The following is a 20,327-nucleotide window of genomic DNA, read 5'->3' on the forward strand; positions in this document are numbered from 1 at the left end:
AGGCAGGGTTGTTCCCAGGTAACACAGTCATTATGTAAATAGACCACAGTAAGCAGTGTAACAGAAGAGGTCTTAGAAGCAGAATTCAGGAGCAGACCAACACCTGCCCACCTAGACATCCTTCCCCCACCACCAGTGGATTCTCTTTTGTGGAGGCTAAACTTCCCAGGCATAGCTCTGCAGGAAAGATAGTAGTAACTAAGGCACACAGACCTTGAGCAATGGGTCCAAGTCCCATCCCTTAAATTGCAGCCTGTGCTTCTGGGATGATGCCTACTGTTCTCCAGCCTGTGCCCTGATATAAGGCAGTACCGCCCCTTTGTCCTGTGCCAGACTTATGAGAAAGACCTGAGACCCTGGCTCAAGCATAAATAAAAGTCTCCTTTCCTCCCCCACCCTCCTCGGCTTCAGTGATCTTGATTATTAATACTGTTCCTCAGCAACCTCACTCTTGTTCAGATCACAGACCTGCAGCACAGCTCTACTGTCATGGGGGACATGGCCCAGGGAGGGGCTGGGCTCCGGGATGGCCATGATGGCACCCATGATGCAGCCCATAGAGCTGCAGCCTCACTGCTCATGATGGCTCTGTCTGTGTGCACTGTGACAAGGACCACTTGAGAAACCTCAGGCATGGCCACATTAAGCAGCTTCTGCTCTTTCCTCTCCTTCCCTGCTGCTGGCAACTCTGTCAACAGACAGCCTCCCACTGGGTCCTGAAATGTCCAGGCATAACACCCATGGGAAGAGAGGTAGGAGCCCAGCAATGCCCAGGGGGACAGATGGCCTCATGCCTCTGAAGATCCAGTCTCCATTCCTTCCACAAGGAACATATCTGAGCCAGAAACTAACTAGGACAGAACTGTCTGTGGGATTGAAAGTTGTTGGCCTGTTGGTCTCTGTGTTCAGAAACAAGGGTGAGCCGCCACAGATGACCTACTATGAGATTCCGGCCTCTGGCTTTGGGAAACAAGATTATGGCTGGTGTTTTAATTCAAACACTAGGGTGCAGCCTTCTCCATATGTGCCAGAGACTGGAAAGAATGGGTTCAATCTCTGTGAAGGGCTTTGCCTTTATAAAGCTGGAGGCCTATAGAGGAACTGGTCTGACACCAGGACAGCAAGATATGAATCCGACTTGGCTAGTCTAGAGCCAGGTCTGCAACCTCTCTGGGGACAGTGTCATCAGGCATCATTATCAGAGCTGATTATGACTCAGGAAACTCACAGGCCTTCTCCCTGTTTCTCTCCCTCTCTCTATTAGAGACACACACGCACAAACACACACACACACACACACACACACATACACACACCATGCATAAAAATATTGACTTTTCTGTCCAGATACTATGCATTCATTTTCTCATTATTATATTTGTGATAATCAAGAGTACATTTTGCTTAAAGGAAAAGATTTCTTTGAAAGGAAAGTGAAGAAAGAAATAATGAAAGGCAAAGGGGTATAAACTAGTCCTTTCAGTTCCTTTGACACTCAGATACTTAATGCACACAAAAAACAGCGGTGTCTAGAATTTAAATAATAGTACCAGATAAACAAAAAGGTAATGTACCTGAGATACCTTTCCTTCCTAGAAAAACTGAAATAACCCTTTTTAGTGAATCTAATATATTGTCTTGATAATGACTTGTAATATTACTTATTTCTAAATGTATAGAGATTATTCATGTAGTACAAACACAAGTGTATTATATAGAGGGATATAAGTAGATCTGTAAGTTTTTGTACATCTGTTTTCATTCATTTATATTATTACTATCTTAGTATATATTGAGGAAGACTGAGAGCCTAAGGGAAGGAAAAAGAGAGCTGCAAGAAAAAGGAGAGGAAATGATGGAAGACTGACCTAAAAGTCAGACTCAAACTGTGTACAGTGATGCTGGATCTGTGTTGATGGATGGATCAGGTATGTTTTTAGATTTCTCTAGTGTCTCAGGCAATCCAGGAAGTGATGCAATAAGTGTATGTATTAGGCATGGACTCTATTCTGAGCCTGGGATCAGGTAGGATTCAGATTCCCATTAGAAAGAAAGTCTCTGTTTCATCCCACAGTGTCTAACCATCAATACCTCCTTCAGAACTAGGTTATTTTGAAAGATGACAGGGATGTTTTTGACCAGTTTTTTTTTAATTTCTTAGGAACCATTTTCTCCATAACATTCTAATCATATATAATTATATATTGAAAAAGTGCATTATATTGCTAAGTAGTATGACCAGACTATGATGTCTAATTAAATAATTTTATTATTCTGACTTTTTTATTTTTTATTTTATTTTTTTTTATTTTTTATTTAAGAAAGGATTATTGAACAAAAGCATAAGGTAGGAGGGGTACAACTCCACACAATTCCCACCACCCAATACCCATAACCCACCCTCTCCCATGATAGTCTTCCCATTCTCTAGCCCTCTGGGAGCATGGACCCAGGGTCGTTGAGGGTTGCAGAAGGTAGAGGGTCTGGCTTCTGTAATTGCTTCCCCGCTGAACATGGGCGTTGACTGGTCGGACCATACTCCCAGTCTGCCTCTCTCTTTCCCTAGTAAGGTGTGTCTCTGGGGAAACTGAGCTCCAGGACACATTGGTGGGGTCTTCAATCCAGGGAAGCCTAGCCAGCATCCTGGTGGCATCTGGAACCTGGTGATTGAAAAGAGAGTTAACATACAAAGCCAAACAATTTGTTGAGCAATCATGGATCCCAAGTTTGGAATAGTGGAGAGGAAGTGTTAGGGAGGTACTCACTGTAAACTCTAGTGTAATCCTGCTTTCAGGTATATATTTTGCAGTAGTTTATGGATACGTGTGCACATACGCTCTCTCTCACAGAAACTGGTGTATGTCTAGGTTATGGGACTTTGTTAGAAAGTGAACTACCTGAGATGAAATTAGAGTGTACTATAAAAGGAAAGGTCTCACCCGAGTAATGAAGCTGAAGGGTTGTCATTCCACACGTGAAGTCTCTGGATACACTCTGAGGTGAAGCATGTTGAGATGGCAATCGTTGCTTTGATTAGGTTGTGATCGGCGGATGCAATATTATTTGGTATGGATTGGGAGATGCATACGGGAAAGTGAGCCCTATCCAAGGGTGCCAGGACTGGGGGAAGTAGGGGCTCTATAGTGAAGATGTGAGGTTCCTGCTGTCTTAGGGTTCAAAAAGACAATCAATAGTTAATATTATCATCACATTATTTGTTAATTTGGTTAACTTTGAAAAGTCCCTTTGTTATGGTTTGCTGTACAGTACCCAGTATCTTGTATATAGCTGTGCTATTGGAAGCTTCTAATCTACTTGGTCTAGGCTTTTGAGAGAGTCCGCATATCAAATACGTAGCCTATCTATTAAAAAGATTCAGTTTGTCTTTTGAGAACCTTTGAGACATACAATTGATTTCCCCCTCATATTAATTAACTACTGATTTATATGTCTACATTTTGCTGGGAGTGTACATAAACACCATTCCCATCACCAAAGGACTGTGACCCATCCCTCCCGCCCATTCCCACCCCCCACTGGCCCAGGAAGCTACATGTCTACCCCTCACCACTGGGTTTTTACTTTGGTGCCCTACTTACAATTTGATCAGGTCCTGCTTTTAGTTTCCCTTTCAGATCTTCTAAGTCAGCTTCTGTTGATGAGTGGGATCATCCCATACTCATCTTTAACTTTCTGACTTAGTTCACTTAACATAAATCCTTCTAGCTCTGTCCAAGATGGGTCAGAGAAGGTGGGTTCATTGTTCTTGATAGCTGCATAGTATTCCATTGTGTATATATACCACAGCTTTCTCAGCCATTCGTCTGTTGTTGGGCACCTGGGTTGCTTCCAGGTTTTAGCTATTATGAATTGTGCTGCTATGAACATAGGAGTACACACCTCTTTTTGGTTGGGTGTTATGGAGTCCTTGGGGTATAACCCCAGGAGAGGAATTATTGGGTCATATGGAAGGTCCATGTCTAGTCTTCTGAGAGTTTTCCAGACTGCTCTCCACAGAGGCTGTGCCAATTTACATTCCCACCAGCAATGTAAAAGGGTTCCTCTGTCCCCACATCCTCTCCAGCATTTGTTGCTGCTGTCCTTTTTGATGTATGCCATTCTTACAGGAGTGAGGTGGTATCTTAGTGTTGTCTTAATTTGCATTTCTCTGACAATCAGTGACCTAGAGCAGTTTTTCATATGTTTGTTAGCCTTTTGGATCTCCTCTATGGTGAATGTTTTGTTCATTTCCTCTGCCCATTTTTGGATGGGGTCATTTGCTTTTTTGTGGCTAAGTTTGCTGAGCTCTTTACATATTTTGGTGATTAGTTTCTTGTCTGATGTCTGGCATGTGAAGATCTTCTCCCATTCTGTGAGGGGTCTCTCTGTTTGTTTAATAGTTTCTTTGGATGTGCAGAAGCTTTTCAATTTGATGTAGTCCCATTGGTTTGTTTCTGCTTTGGTCTTCCTTGCAATTGGGTTTGATTCATCAAAGATGTCCTTGAGGTGTAGATGGGAAAGTGTTTTACCAATGTTTTCCTCTAAGTATTTGATTGTTTCTGGTCTGACATCTAGGTCTTTGATCCATTTGGAGTTGATTTTTGTTTCTGGTGAGATAAAGTGGTTCAATTTCATTCTTCTCCATGTTTCAACCCAGTTTTCCCAGCACCATTTATTGAAGAGAGCCTCCTTCTTCCATTTAATCCTTTGGTCTTTTTTTTTTTTTAACCACCAGGGTCTTTGCTGGGGCTCATGCCTGAACTATGATTACATTGCTCTCCATGGTCAGTTATTTCCTTTCTAATTTGCCAAGCCAGAGAGATATAGACATGGGGAGAGAAGGATAAAGGCAGACATCAGCAGCACTGCTCCACCACTTGGGAGGTGTTCTCCACTCCCACCCTCCCCACCCTGGAATAGGGTCCAGGGATTTAAAACAAGGTCCTTCCTCTGGCTCCTGTGTGTGCACTACCAGGTGCACCGCTGCCAGGCCCCTGGTGACTCTTGCAACAAATACTGTCCATTAAGGCAGAAGCCTGACAGACAGTATGTTACAAGACTCAGTGCCCTCTCTGCTTTCTGTCTTTGCTCATAGAGGCGTCCTTGGATGTAGGACTGTATGTAAAGGAAACATTTCCATGGTGAGGTACATCATTCTCCTCCTGGATGTAAGACTGGTTGGGCTTTCTTCCTTCTCTCCTTCTATAATGCTCTCAACTAGAAAGTGGGCCTGGTGGCTGCCTGGCTCTCCACCACCTCTCAGCACACAGAGTGGTCACTAGAGCTCATCATTAAACACAGTCCTACATGACAGATCTATTTGCTGGGGGGGGTGTATCCCAGGACTTGTACAATCTGTCATCAGCACCATCCATCAGAGCTTCTTGGTGGCAGTGGACCAGAAAAGTGACATCATCACCACCATCAATGATATGGAAACTTAGCTGCAAGCACTCCACCATATACCACACACACATGGCACCAACTTGGCCAAATATACTCCTCCTAAGGGCCTTGAGTTCACTCCTGAATCTGTGATGTCCTCTGGGGAAATGACACCCCAAAGTGCTCTTGTAGAATAGCTATTATCCAGGAGACCCCGTCTTCCCTGAGAACATAGTGGAGGAGGACATAAGCTGTTTCATTCTGGTTCTAGAGAAGTTGAAGGCCACCAGCACATCCTTAACCTTCTATCATGCCCTGTAGACTGTCTAACTTCAAACTTGGGGGACATTCACATCAGATGTCCTAGAGTTTAGGATTGCTATCTAAGCCAGTACCTGAAAGACTCTGTTCCAGTAAACTATCTATTTCTCACACATAACTGTAAAAACCAAGGCAGAAAGCAGCCAGTGCTCCTGGACATTTCCTGCCTTAACCTTTTATAGGTTCCTTGGGCATGAAAACATGTGCTCTCATCAGGGTGAGCCACCACCCAGCACCCCTGTGGAGTTTCTCTGTGGTTGGCTGTCAGGAGCTGAACAGCCCCTGGGGCTCAATCTTGAAACTTGAGGCCAGAAAAGGCTGCCTCCTGCTGGATGCTTTCCCTCTTTCTCATCTGCAGAATCTCCTTTGCAGACAGAAATATGTAAAGAAAAATGCATGTTCCAGTCTTGGCCCCAAATGTATGAGACAAAGTTATTACTCAGTGGCTATATGAATGACATATTAAGATGTAAAAGAGCACTTACTGGTGTTTCTCTAGGCTATAGGGTAAAAAGCTGTGCATTTAATCGCTTCATTATTGGGCTGGTGGTAGTGCACCCAGATAAGCACACACAGTACATGGTCAAGGGCCCAGCTTCCAGTTCCTGATCATCCCTGCAGCAAGGAGACTTCATTTGTGGAGAAGCAGGTCTTCAGGTCTTCTGGTCTCTCTCTCTCTCTCTCTCTCTCTCTCTCTCTCTCTGTATATATATATATATATATATATATATATATATATATATATATATATTCCCCCTCCCTTCTCTTCTGAATTTCTTTTTGTCCTAGCCAACAAAATAGGGAAGAAGAAAAGAAAAAAGGTAAAAAATGGCAACCAGGAGCAGTGGATTCCTAGTGCCTACACTGAGCCCCAGCGGTTATAACCCGGACACAAAGAACAGAATTGATCCCAAATGTACTAAGGAAACTCAAACTATTACTGTGGTAGTTAATGCTGGAAACATAAAAAGTGTTGTGTAGTGAGTCAGGTGAGAGCACAGCAGGTTAAGTGATTGTGGAGCAAAGCAATAGGACTGGCTAAGGATCCTGGTTCAAGCCCTGATTCCCCACTGCAGGGGAGTCGCTTCACAGGCAGTGAAGCAGGTCTGCAGGTGTCTATCTTTCTTTCCCCCTCTCTGTTTCCCCTCCTCTCTACATATCTCTCTGTCCTATCTAACAACAATGGCATCAATAACAACAATAAGAATAACTACAACAACAATAAAGATCCACAAGGGCAACACAAGAGAAAATAGATAAATATTAAAAAATAAAAAAGTGTTGTGTAAATTTGGACCCAGATGCATCTCTAAAGTATGGAATGGAATAATTCCAAAGATCTGAAAAACATAAACCATAGAAAGAATCATTTTAGAAAATACTGCTAAATGCCGCCAGCTGACAATGTACATGTACATTGAATTTCTGATTCTTATTCAACATTATGCACTGTTATAAGTTGATCATTCACAATTAAAATATGTGAAGGGATGTACTAGATGAATCTCCTTTCTAAGTACTTGAAGAAGAAAACTGAGTGAGTTTTGTTCATTTTGCTGCCCTGTGTAGGTGATGAGTGCCCTCAACTAGCTGAATCCCAAAACTGCAGCTAAAGCAAATCTGCCTGAACCTTTTAAAGGTGAAATTCCAATGAATCTCTGACAAACAAGGGAAGTGAATGACATCATGGCCACCTGACTGTGCTTTACCCTTGTGGTAGAAGCATGAGGGAAATCCAGTATATGTGATCTATTGCCTCCTTAATCTTTTCATCCTTCCTTATGGCAAAGACAAACATCTGTCTCCTTTTTCCTGGATTGACTGAGGAAAAGCATTGTTCAAGTATCACATCATTAGTAAGAACGTCATATTTTCCTCAAATAGTTTATAAGATATTAAGGGAAGGTAAGAAAGAAAGAAAGAAAAGTCAGAGGAACCACTCAGCTTGGTCAAGCACTCAGATGATGCAGCAGGACAGTGAGAACAGGTTTGTTCCCTCCTCTCTCCACACAAGCAGACACAGACACAGACACACTGTCTGGTGCTCAACACCCTGATTTTTCTGACCAGTGATTCTCTCACTGATGTTAATCTGGATGTTTCTTGTCTGTGATAAGATGGAGTGCATCCTACAGAGCTGTTTAAGACAAGAAGTGGTGGAAGGGCGGGAGGTGCACCTACCTGGCTCAGAGCAATAGTTACAAGCTGCTGGGTTCAAGACACGGGTCCCCATGAAGAGGAAGAGCTTTACAAGTAGTTGAAGCAGTGCTGCAGGTGTCTCTCCTCTCTCCCTCCATCTCCTTCACTCTACTTTTTCTGTCACTGTCCAGTGAACTATAAATAAAATAATAAAAAAGGGAGTACAGCAGTAGCGCAGTGGGTTAAGCACAGGTGAAGCAAAACAAAAGGACCAAAATCAGGATCCCGGTTCGAGCCCCCAGCTCCCCACCCACAGGAGAGTAACTTCACAGGTGGTGTAGCAGGTCTGCTGGTGTCTTTCTATTCCCCTCTGTCTTCCCCTTCTCTCTCCATTTATCTCTGTCCTATCTAACAAGAACTACAATAATAACTACAATAATATAACAATGAGGGCAACAGAAGGGAATAAATAATAATATAACTAAATAATTTTTAAGAAGTGAAAGACTTTCATGTGTGAGTGTCTGGAGTACTTTCCAGGTTCAATCCCACTGACAAAGGCCTAAGCTGAGCAGTGCTATTATCCTTCTCATTAAGATTAATAAATAGATTAATTAATGAATAAAAGAAAAAACATACTAAGGAACTAAGGCATCTATTGTAGGATATATCAAGTCCTCCAATGGTTCCTTGAATGTGTGTCTTTTACACTAGAGTTTAAGAACATCAAAGAATGTCCAAAACTCATTTGCTAATGGATTCAATCTTTCAAAAATGGTTTTATGAAGATAACATTGCCTTTGTGTATGTAGACACAGACACACACATACACACATGCTCCTGGAAATAGTGTGTCTGTGACAGCATCCATGTGAATATCCTATAGTGATATTTACTCTGTTTAGAATTATATAATTAGTTGACCACTGCATGACATAGGGGCAAGGCTTGTGGAATCTCTATTATTCCAAATAAAAGCCTGGAATTCTATAGTCATCTCAAAAGGAAAAGATTAAAAGACTCAAAACTGTAGGTGCAAATGGCTTTAGAGGGGCACTCTGTCAGCTGTCAGTTTTGATGCTGACCTTTGACCACTGACATCACAGGCCAGGGTCCCTGGCTACAGTGGAATCTTCAGTCTTGGAGACTGAGCTGAACAGTGCGCACAGTGTTGTGCCCAGCTCTCACTTTCGTGTCAAGGAGTAAAGAGTAGAGGATGTCTGCGTCTACCAGAAAGTCTTCGAGGCTTTCAGGGTGTCTGCGCTGGCTGCCCTGCTTAAGGTAGAGTCTGTTCACATGCCCTGTGTGACCAGCAGAGGAGGAGGAGGGTGGTCCCAGGAGGTGCTCTGTGTGATTCCCACTGACAGGATCCTCAGCTTCAGCCTTGGTCTCATCAATAGTTACTTGTGTTCATGAGATTCCCAACTGCTGATGCCAGAGAGCAGGCTTGACCTGTTAGGATCAGAGTCCTGTGGGCTTACTCAGGGCACAGCCAAAAAACAGCTTAGTACTTGCTTGAGTTGAGAATCATTTGAATGTTTGGTTTATTCTCAGCTGATCATGGGGATCTTGGCCCCCTCAACCCAAAGTGATGACTGATTAAAGAAGATTAGAGTCAGTTTTCCAGAATCCTGTTATCTAAGTGTGTATGTTAACCTGAGACCACAATGGAATGACTTCTTCACACTCTTGGATCTATGCAATCTGACCCCTATAGGTCACACATAGATCTGTTTAAAATTATTTTTATGAGAGAGAAAGAGAGAGAGAATAAAAAAGTAGAGAAAAGAAGAAAAGAGGAAAGAAAGTGGGAAAGGAATGAGTAGGGAGTGAGGCAGAGTCACTGAGGCAAAAACTGCAAATGATACTTGGGGTTGATTATGCTCTGCAACACTCTAGACACTGTGCTGCCTTCAGGCCTTGGCCTTGTTTCCCTGAGTTGGTTCTTTGAAACATTTCTCATCCTCTCTCCTTTGACCTCTTAGTGTCCCCTTACATTTTTTATCCTTATATTGGGGGGTCAGTGTTAATTCACTACAGTGTGATTTGTTGACACAGGGTGTCTGCACAATACTCTCACCCCCACTCAGGACCTCTCCCAGCACCGAGCACCAGGGCCCCAATACCTCACTCCCCCTAACTCCCTCTCAGTGTCTCCTTTCTACCATGTCCTGAGACTCTGCTACTTCCTTGTCCCCTGACACTGAAGTGACAGGCCCTGTGCCCTGTCCTTTAAGCTTTCCTCCATTACCACGAGCCCTGAGTGACCACAACTCTCAGAAGAGCTCTGTCTAGCTAAAGACTCCTGAATTGGGTTGCTGAGCCCTTCTGGGGAACTAGACTCCTCTGTAATGCTCTGTGAGTGCTGACATCAGCAGGAGCCCCTGTGTCCCACCTGCCAGTGACAAACTGCCCTGTGGGTCTGCTGTGTTGCAGCTCTTCTACGGAGGAGGGTAGTTCAGAAGAGAAGAACCTAGTGTCGCCTCATGGCCATATCCAGTTCTTCGGCTCTGCCAAATTCCAGAAGGGTCGGAGGTGGCAGAAAAGGCAACTGATCTTATATTCCAATGTGCTACTTATCTCCAACAGAAAGTATGTACCTGCTCACCCTGAAGTTGGGGTAATGTACCAAAGTAAAAAACTCTGGGATGGAGGAGTTGGGGAGAATTCAGGTCCTGGAAAACTATGACAGAGGACCTAGTGGGGATTGTATTATTATGGGGAAACTCTCATGGAAAACTGAGAAATATTATGCATGTACAAACTGTTGTAGTTACTGTCGACTAAAACAAAATCCCCCAATAAAAAAATGAATACAAGCAGGAAACACACCCACCATCTCCTCAGGAGAAACTCAGCTGCTCGCCGTTTGCTGGGATAGAAGCTTACAGTGCTGTGCTCTATTCCCTCTCCAGGTACAAGAGTCACTTCCGAATCAAGTACTTGGTGCCCCTGATGGACATGTGGGTGGAACCGAACATGAGGAAAGCCGCGAGAGCCCGCACATCACTGGTCTTAGGCTGGGCTGACCGCAGCTTCGTGGTCTCTTTTCAGTAAGACTGCAGCCAGGCCCTGCCTGTCTTCTCATGACTCTCAGAGGGAGTACAGCTCCATTTGGGGGTCTATTAGCCACACGTGCTCTGACCCCCACAAGGACAGCTCTGTGCTCTCCCTTGTCCTCCAATGGCTCTGATTCAGGCAAACACATGTAGCTGCTAAGACCCCTGCAGGTGGAGACCCAGGGATTGAAACCAGGTCCTTGTGCATGGTAGCAAGTACAGTTAACCACCAGCACCACCAACTGACTCCAAACCCAATTTCTCCTCCATTTAGAAGATTTCCTTCCCATCCCAGCAAACTGTTAAAGAGCAGGGCCCCTCAGCACCCAGTGACCAGGACAGGCCTCCTGGATCACACAGTCCCACCAATAACAATCAATGATGCTGTTTACACTGGCCGGCATTATAATATGTTTGTGTAACTTTTGTGTATTTTTAATTTTTTTCTCCCCTTCTCTTGGATTTCAGATCAGTTGAGAAGATGGAGCAATGGTACAACAAGCTTTATGAGTATGTCCTTATTTCACATATTTCAAATCTTCAAGTTCTCAGAATGCAGAGCCCTAGCAGTCAATGCCCCTCCCTCTTTTCTCCCTTCTCTCCAGGCTGTGATGGGAGCTAACATCACCCTGCACCATGTATTAAACGTCCCTGACTTAAGGGCAGATTTCTCCACCGGCTGGTTCTCAAAGGAAATGTACCTGCCAGCCCTACCTACAGCCTAGGGAGGTTCTGGCCTGAACTCCAGGCAGGAAAGCTTCCAGGAGGATGGGATCTGCATCCCTGGTCTCAGATACCTGTTACCATAGACATGTTTTCTTGGATCTGTCTCATTCTCTGGAAATACATTTGCATACTGTTTTTCTCATTAGATCTTGCATATATTTTCAAAAACTTGATATCTTGAAAAAGCACTGAAAAATGCTGAAATGATTAGCCAAACAGAAGTTCATTTGAAAATAGTTTAACAACTCATTTCTCCGTCTCTCTTTTGGGTCACTGTGGAATCCATTAGAAAAATTTACACTGCCGTTCTCGACTACCTGGACACCATCCTAGAGGAGGCAGAACGCAACTGTGTGAGTGTTTCTAACACTAGAACACACATCCCATGTTCCTGCTTTACATAGAAAGTGGTCTAGAGATGAGGGAAGAATACAACACTTATCATCCAGAAAGATGTGTTTTCCTACTTACACACGTCTATAGACACAAAAAAAGGGAGCCGAGACTGTATGCAACACTCTCTTGCATATACAGAGTGGCTTGCATTGCTCTCTGTGGATTATTTCCCCCTGGAATGAGTGACTCTACTAATTAAAGAGAAAATAACAAGCTCAGTTTTCTTTATGCTACGGACCAAAAACAAGCTAGGAGGGACCAGGCAGTGGTGTACCTGGTAGAGTGCACATGTTACCATGCAAGAGGACCTGGATTCCAGGTGGCAGGGGGAGCTTTATGAATGGTGAGGCAGTACTGCAGGTGTCTCTCTACTTCTATGCCCCTTTCTCCCCCTTCTGCTTCCCCTTTATCAAATAAAATGAAAAAAGAAGACAATGACAGCCAGGAGCTGTGGAGTCATGATGCAGCCACCAAGCCCAGGTGGCAAAAGAAAGTTCTTTGTCTATCATTTGGTTTCTGGAATTGCAGTACAATAGCTACAACATTTACTATGGGGAACGAAGACATTCTCTTACCCACATTTTTAGTAGTGATTGAGTAATAGTTAATAAGCTTATACAACTATAGGGATAGAGTTCCATGCTTACCCCACTCCAAAGCCCTGTGTTTCCCATAAGAGATAAACCCATAGTTCTCATAAACCTTGAGATAGCTTGGCACTTCCATTAGAGGGGAGGGGCTGGAGGTGATTACTCTTAATGAACTGAGGAGGTGAGAGCTACTAGGTGGTTTCACACATTTAGGAATATAAAGAAATGAGTCATGTGAACTTGCACAAAGTAATTCTGAGTATCTTCTACAATTTGTAAATGTACTTCTTTCACTAAGTTAGAATCTTTCAGTCATGCGACCTTGGATATTTTTTCTTTATCACCTTAAATCTTTCCCCATTTTCAGGTAAGGGACACCATCTTCTTCCCCTGGAGTTTTTTTTGTTTCTTTGTTTTACTATTGATAAATATAGAAATAAATTGAGTGGGGAGGGGAGATAGAGAAGGAAAGACACAGAGTCACCTAGAGCACTGCTTAATTACTCATGAAGTTTTCCCCTTACAGGTGGGCCTAGGTCATGAATGTGGGTCCTTGTCCATGGTAATGTGTGTACTTAACTAGGTATACTGCTTTGCCTGGCCCTGAGGAGGGTTCTTTCTTCCTTTCTCTCTTTCTTTTTTTCCAGAGCACTGCTCAGCTTTGGCCTATGGCTTATAGTGGTCCGGGGGGTTGAACCAGGGACTTTGGAGCCTCAGGCATGACAGTCTCTTTGCATAAACATTATGCTAGGAGGTCCCACTATGTTATTCTCATGAGATCCCACTTACAGATATACTAGACTCTTAGATACTATATGCATGTCCCTTGGATACTGTGTACTCTTTTTACAATTCTTTATTGCGTTAGGATAGGATCATTTTTAATGTTCTATCACAAACCAATTCCTCCTTAATTTCTCATCTTCATTAACAGCTTCATATGTCAATAATAAGACTTTCTGGCAGGGTAGTGGCACCCAATCCTGGGTTCTAGCACTTGGTAAGGTGTGTACCTAAGGAGCTGCAACACCCCTAGCCCTCTCTCTTTTTATTTCTTCTTTTGCATAATTTGAAAATCTGCATAATGTCAGGGTTGGTCTTCACTCTGCAGCTTGATGCCACTTTCCTGCTTCTTCATACACCAGGCAATGCTTCTCCTCAAGTGAAGGGGGCAATTCACAGAATTTGATTAGATAGTTGACATTTTAAATTAAAAAGTACTTACTCAGCTGGGAGTTACCTTTGTGTATATCCCGAGTCTAGAGAGCAAACAGGAAGAAATCCACATATCCTTGTCAACACACTTCTGAACGTGCACTGAAAATCCAAGGATTCACTAAAATCTACAATGGAGATTCTAAACCACAGTCAATCCCAGGGGTCAAGTAGCTTTGTTACTGGACACAGGGCCCTCTCTCTCTCTGGGGAAACAGAGCTCCTGGGAAATGTGTTCTACCACTGCTCACTCCAAAGGCTTACTGTGACCCTGACTTCTTTCTTTCCCAGGAGTCTGAGGAACCTGATCAGGGGTCTGTGAGTTCCAGGACGGAAGAAACCACAGAGCCACCTGAAGGTGAGTGTCAGGGCAATCTAAGAAGAGGCTGACTGGAGTGAGACATTAACTGCAAAGGCTCAGGTAAAAATGGTTTCCAGCTTAGCTTCAATACCTTCTCACAGGGAAAAGTGCAGGCCTCTGTGCATTCAACAGACACTGACCAACTCACTGTTCTGTAACAGGCTCTAATGACAGACCTTGCCTCTCTACTTCTCTGTGGCAGATAGGACTGCTCTATAGAGCTCTTCCTCATGAGGAATTCATTGCATTCCAGGCACAGGAATGTATAAGAACATCTTCCTCTTTACTCTGTCAACTCTTCTCTTAGGCACATGCTAGGGCAGGGTCTCCTGTCAGATTCATGGACACAGAGACACAGCCTTATTTGCACAGAAGGTCCAGGAGAAGGCCTATGTGTCATCTTATACAGTGATGTGAGTCTTTTAATGGTCATCCCGGACATAGATTCAGGTTTCTCTCCATGTAGGTGGCAAACATCTGAATGAACATGAAGTGGGCCAAATGCCAGCCACTGAGGGGCTTCCATTAGAAGTAGATGACTCCTGCAGCCTCGCATGTGGAGACCAGCAACCGAGAGGGGACCTGCTGGGTTCCTGCATATGCCTTGTGGCAGGTCATATCTTCCTCCTGAAACAAGCTCATGACACTGAAAATCAATCCCTAGGGGGGTGGGGAGCAGGACTGGCAGGAACCCAGTAGCCCCACAGAAAACCGTGCACATCTCCAAGGAAGCCACAGCTCCCTTCCCATGTTCTGACTACACCCTGTGGTCACGATGGGCTCATCACAACCACCTCAACCTAAACCTATGCTTGGATTTCTCTCCATACAGATGATGAATATCACCATGACAATGGAATGGCTCCACTGAAGGTGACTGAGGACCAGTCACAGGAACAGGAATTCTCTGGCTTGGCTTCCAGCTGCCAGGAGTCCTTCCTTTTGGAGCAGCTATTTAAGGAAACCCCAGGTTAGTTCCTCCTCAAGCCCAGACCCCAGGTCAGGGCCAGCAGAGGAGAGGGAAATTGAACACTTTGCTGCAAGTGCCAACTCTCTGGCCATTTCTCCCCTCCTGAAAACAAGTTCATGAGACTGAAAACCAGCCTCACTGGGGAAATGGGACCAGAATATACACCAGAACTAATAGTGACCCAGCATAACTTCTACTTCCAAGTTTCTAGAAACCTCTTATTTTCTGAAATAAAAAGGCAAGGCCAGAAACACACCTTCAAATTCAATCAAAAGTAGGGAGTCCAGGTCTCCTTTCTCAAATCCTCAAAGATTTTCCTGCTGATATGCAGGAATCATCTCCTACACTTAACACTCGATTTGCTTTCTTCATCTGTCCCTCTACAAAGGTTTCAATTAGGAAGTAGACGCTCAGCCCCTTGGTTCTCCATATCCTTCATCGTCTCACAGCCTCTGCTCTGCTTCCTAGGGCCCCTCCTTTGTCCATTGCTAATCCCACTACTATGTTCACAGGTGTCTGCACTGGGAGTGACTCTACCTGGACCCTGGGCAGCTCTGTTGACAGAGGCCACCACAAGAGCATCTTGGTGGCAGAGGACCAGAGGGAGGACACTTTCACCACCCTTCATGATGTGGAAAGCATCAGGCAGAGCTCCATGTTCAATCGTCTGCATGGGGTCCCCTCATGGCCGCCTCTGCTGGACCTCACTGCCTCTGAGCTCAGAATTGAATACCTGATGGGCTGTGGGGACAGGGCCACCCACAAGCTGTCATTCTACAACTATGCCCTGAGCCACCCCATCATCCCTGTCAACCTGGCAGTGGAGGACATCATGGACTGTGCTGCTCTGCTCCACCAGAAGGAGAAGGCCATCAGCACTCAGTTCTCCTGCATCATGGCCGTGCTGTACACCAGCAACCACACAGAGCTTAACAAGGAAGACAGGGAGGAGTGAGGGCCTCCATCCTGGTCCCCTGTTCCTGCTAGAGGTAGGTGCCTCCTTCCTGACTGATGCCAGTGGTACAAAGTTGACCGGGCTCCTGGACACACCTCATCTACACCATGAGTCTGGGTGAGCCTAGGCCATGTGAGATTAATTCGAGCAACTAGTTTGTGTGAGACACAAGGTGTTCTGGCTGATTAAAACAGGACAAGAGAATCACATCCCAACAATGGCAGGACTTTACTCATTCTCCTGCTGGCAGCACAGTCTGAGTGGAGGCTGCAGATTTTTGCTGTATAGAGAGAGGAAAGGTTTCTACTACATGCTGACTAGATTTTAATATATTTAACTCTTTTGATAATAATTCAATTTACCTAATTGCTAGAGACAGAAATTAAGATGGGAGGGAGAGACAGATGGGGAGAGGAGAGACACCTACATCTTTGCTTTTCAGCTCATAAATCCTCCCACTTGCAGATGGGGACAGGGGCGTGAACCCAGGTCCTTGCTCACTGTGGCATGTGTGCTCACCAGGTGGGCACCACTTAGCCTCTTCATGTATTTATCTCCTTGGAGAAATTTGCTCTTTGGCTTAATTCTTCAGGAATCAAGAGGAAGCTAGTATATGAGATTTTGATTTGACTAAGACAGCTCTCTTTGTTTCATTTCAGGCATGAAAAGAAGACAGCCTCCTAATTCCAAGTCAGGAGACTGACCCTTACAGAAAGGTGCAGTGCCACTCATTATGTGGCACTGGCATCTGTGCACCACGTGCAGGTCAGAGGGTCACAGGTCAAAACTGGCCTCCTGGGAAAATGAAAGTCACTGTCTAAACTGACTGCATTTTCTCTTTTTAGGAAACATAGTACCACACTGTCTACTAAGAACTTCAGAAAATATAACATTCAATGTTCTTTTAAAGTGACATTTTTAAACAAGCAGGTGCACATTTTACAAAATAAAAAGTAGAAATTTTCTGAAATATCAGAATATGGTTGTGTCAATATTAAAAAAATGAAAACCTGTGTACACTACTACCGCACCTGAAAATTATACAAGTTAAGGTTGGGAGTCAGGCGGTAGCACAGTGGGTAAAGCACAGGTGGCACAAAGCAGAAGGACAAGTAAGGACGAGTGTAAGGATCCCAGTTAGAGCTGCCAGCTCCCCACCTGCAGGGAAGTTGATTCACAAGTGGTGAAGCAGGTCTGCAGGTGTCTATCTTTCCCTCCCCCTCTCTGTCTTCCCCTCCTTTCTCCATTTCTCTCTGTCCTATCCAACAACGTCAACAAGAATACTAACTACAACAACTAAACAAGGGCACAAAAGGGGAAAAATAAACAAAAAGTTAAAAAGCTCTGATAGGCAATAAAAAAGATAGAAACAGGGAGTTGGGCAGTAGAGCAGCGGGTTAAGGGCATGTGGCTGAAATGCAAGGAGTTGGCATAAGGATCCCGGTCTAGACCCCAGCTAGCCACCTGCAGGAGAGTCACTTCACAGATGGTGAAGCAAGTCTGCAGGTGTCTATCTTTCTGTCCCCCTCTCTGTCTTCCCCTCCTCTCTTCATTTCTCTCTAACCTATATAACAAGGACAACAACAATAATAACTACAAAAAGAAACACAACAAAGGCAACAAAAGGGAAAATAAATAAATAAAAATGCACCTTAAAAAATCTTCTTTAAAAAAAGATGGAAACAGGGGTTCCAGGAAGATGGCGGACTGAGAAGCTGTTAGCAGCATGTGCTCTGATCACATCTTCTGGAAACGGTAGGATTTTCTGCCTTTAGCAGGCCAGTCAATAAGGGGGTCCTAGTGGTGACACCAAGGAGGTGACTATAATTTAATTTGGGTTAAGAATTAGAGTAAAGGTGGCACGGACTAGCGTGCGGGCTGCTCCAGACTTCCCAGACGGTGGTGGGCAAGGCGGGTGCGCCGGGCATTGTCCTCCGTCCGGGAAGGCGGCTCCTCCACCGGTTGCAGAGCGCTGCTGTGCGGCTGGCAGAGGATGCGTAGGGAGCACTATAGCTCGGGGGCTTTCTCTTTGGAGTCTCCAGGGACCACCGCAACCCTGAGGTCGGATCCAAAGACTTCTTGAGTATAGCTCTCATTGGATCAAAGGACTTGGAGCTAGTTTTCATTTTCGAGAAATCCTTTAAAAAAGTCTGGGGGGGGGTTCCCGGAAGATGGCGGACTGAGAAGCTGCTAGCTGCTGAGCTCCGAACACATCTCCTGGAAACAGTAGGATTTTCTGCCTTTAGCAGGCCAGCTAATAAGAGGTCATAGTGGTAACACCAAGGAGGTGACTATAAATTAATTTGGGTTAAGAATTAGAGTAGGGGGGAAAAATTCTTTTTTATTCCTTTTAATTTTCAAGCATACCTCCTTCCCCTCCCCCATAAGCAGTCCCGTAAGTCAATCAATGTCATTCACCACATCAATAAAAACAAAGCCAAAAACCACATGATTATTTCAATAGATGCAGAGAAAGCCTTTGACAAAATCCAACACCCGTTAATGCTCAAAACTCTACAAAAAATGGGAATAGATGGGAAATTCCTCAAGATAGTGGAGTCTATATATAGCAAACCTACAGCCAACATCATACTCAATGGATAGAAGCTGAAAGCATTCCCCCTCAGATAGGGGACTAGACAGGGCTGTCCACTGTCACCATTACTCTTCAACATAGTATTGGAAGTTCTTGACATAGCAATCAGGCAAGAGAAAGAAATCAAAGGAATACAGATTGGAAGGGAAGAAGTCAAGCTCTCACTATTTGCAGATGATATGATAGTATACATAGAAAGACCTAAAGAATCCAGTAGAAAATTACTGGAAGTTATTAGGCAATATAGCAAGGTATCAGGCTACAAAATCAATGTACAAAAATCAGTGGCATTACTTTATGCAAACACTAAATCTGAAGAAGAAGACATCCAGAAATCACTCCCATTTACTGTTTCAGCAAAATCAATCAAATACCTAGGAATAATGTTGACCAAAGAAGTGAAAGACTTGTATGCTGAAAACTATGAGTCGCTACTCAAGGAAATAGAAACTGCTACCAAGAAATGGAAAGATATCCCATGCTCATGGATTGGAAGAATAAATATCATCAAAACGAATATTCTCCCCAGAGCCATATACAAATTTAATGCAATACCCATCAAAGATCCTCCAAGCTTCTTTAAGAGAATAGAACAAACACTACAATAATTTATCTGGAACCTGAAAACACCTAGAATTGCCAAAACCATCTTGAGGAAAAGAAACAGAAATGGAGGCATCACACTCCCAGACCTTAAACTATATTATAAAGCCATCATCATCAAAACAGCATGGTACTGGAACAAAAATAGGCACACAGACCAGTGGAACAGAATTGAAAGCCCAGAAGTAAATCCCAACACCTATGAGCATCTAATCTTTGATAAGGGGGCCCAAAGGATTAAATGGAAAAAGGAGGCTCTCTTCAATAAATGGTGCTGGGAAAACTGGGTTGAAATATGCAGAAGAATGAAACTGAACCACTTTATCTCACCAGAAACAAAAATCAACTCCAAATGGATCAAAGACCTAGACGTCAGACCAGAAACAATCAAATACTTAGAGGAAAACATTGGTAAAACACTTTCCCACATACACCTCAAGGACATCTTTGATGAATCAAACCCAATTGCAAGGAAGACTAAAGCAGAAACAAACCAATGGGACTACATCAAATTGAAAAGCTTCTGCACATCCAAAGAAACTATTAAACAGAGAGACCCCTCACAGAATGGGAGAAGATCTTCACATGCCGGACATCAGACAAGAAACTAATCACCAAAATATATAAAGAGCTCAAAAAACTTAGCACCAAAAAAGCAAATGACCCCATCCAAAAATGGGCAGAGGATATGAACAAAACATTCACCTCAGAGGAGACCCAAAAGGCTAACAAACATATGAAAAATTGCTCTAGGTCACTGATTGTCAGAGAAATGCAAATTAAGACAACACTAAGATACCACCTCACTCCTGTAAGAATGGCATACATCAAAAAAGACAGCAGCAACAAATGCTGGAGAGGATGTGGGGACAGAGGAACCCTTTTACATTGCTGGTGGGAATGTAAATTGGTACAGCCTCTGTGGAGAGCAGTCTGGAAAACTCTCAGAAGGCTAGACATGGACCTTCCATATGATCCAGTAATTCCTCTCCTGGGCTTATACCCCAAGGA

The 20,327-nt window shown here is 43.9% G+C and overlaps 2 long non-coding RNA genes across 2 annotated transcripts in view; one reads left to right on the forward strand and one right to left on the reverse strand.

Annotated features, from left to right (window-relative positions):
- Window positions 1-20,327, reverse strand: part of LOC132536779 (uncharacterized) — a 174,620-nt gene that overhangs the window by 138,716 nt on the left and 15,577 nt on the right. The gene's annotated exons all lie outside the window — the stretch shown is intronic.
- Window positions 11,358-14,200, forward strand: LOC132537011 (uncharacterized). Its single transcript, XR_009548523.1, has 3 exons — window positions 11,358-11,414; window positions 11,920-11,983; window positions 14,123-14,200. It is a non-coding gene; the product is annotated as an uncharacterized LOC132537011 (long non-coding RNA).

The sequence above is a fragment of the Erinaceus europaeus genome, chromosome 2 (genome assembly GCF_950295315.1).
Source record: "Erinaceus europaeus chromosome 2, mEriEur2.1, whole genome shotgun sequence".
Lineage (NCBI taxonomy): Eukaryota > Metazoa > Chordata > Mammalia > Eulipotyphla > Erinaceidae > Erinaceus > Erinaceus europaeus.